Genomic DNA, 747 nt, shown 5'->3' with positions numbered 1-747 from the left:
GCTTAGTGGGGCCCCTGTTGGGGCCCCTGCGGTGTCTTTAAGGTTTTTTTACTTGTAGCCGCCAGGAGCGGCCGCAGGGGAATTTCTAGTTTGTTTTAGCTTCTGCTGCAGCAGCAGCAGCAGCAGCAGCAGCAGCAAACCGCAATAGTGTGTGTATCTGCTTACTTCTGCCTAGCAACTAAGTGACGCATGCAGCAAAGACAGAGAGGAAGACACAGAAAAATGGCTTTAGACCCACACGATCCCACATAATCCCAAACGATCCCACACGATCCCAAACGATCTTCCACGATCCCAAGCGACCCCACACGATCCCAGAAGGCCCCACACGATCCCAGACGATCCCAGCTGGTTTCGCCGCGTGGCGGGGGCGCAGACGATCCCAGAAAAGTGGATCCCAGGGGGTCGGCACCCCGCACTCGATCCCAGGCCTTCTTTCTGGACCCCAGACGATCCCAAGCGATCCCACACGATCCCAGACGATCCCAGGGCTACACACGATCCCAGGCTGCTGCACGCGGCCCCACAGCTTTCGCTTTGCTGCGGGTTTGGGGGTGGGACCGAAACCCCACACTCGATCCCAATCGATCCCGCACTCGATCCCACACGATCCCGCACTCGATCCCATCGATCCCAGCTGCGCTGTGGGACTGCTGCAGCGCGAAGGCCCGGGGCCCCACACTTTAGTTATTTATTCTTTGTGTCTTTATTTTGTGACTTTAAGCAAAAAGCATTAACTCGCATTTA

The sequence above is a fragment of the Eimeria tenella genome, genomic scaffold (assembly GCF_000499545.2).
Source record: "Eimeria tenella Houghton genomic scaffold, Eth_scaff2281, whole genome shotgun sequence".
In the NCBI taxonomy this organism is placed as follows: domain Eukaryota; phylum Apicomplexa; class Conoidasida; order Eucoccidiorida; family Eimeriidae; genus Eimeria; species Eimeria tenella.
This window is presented reverse-complemented; position numbering follows the sequence as displayed.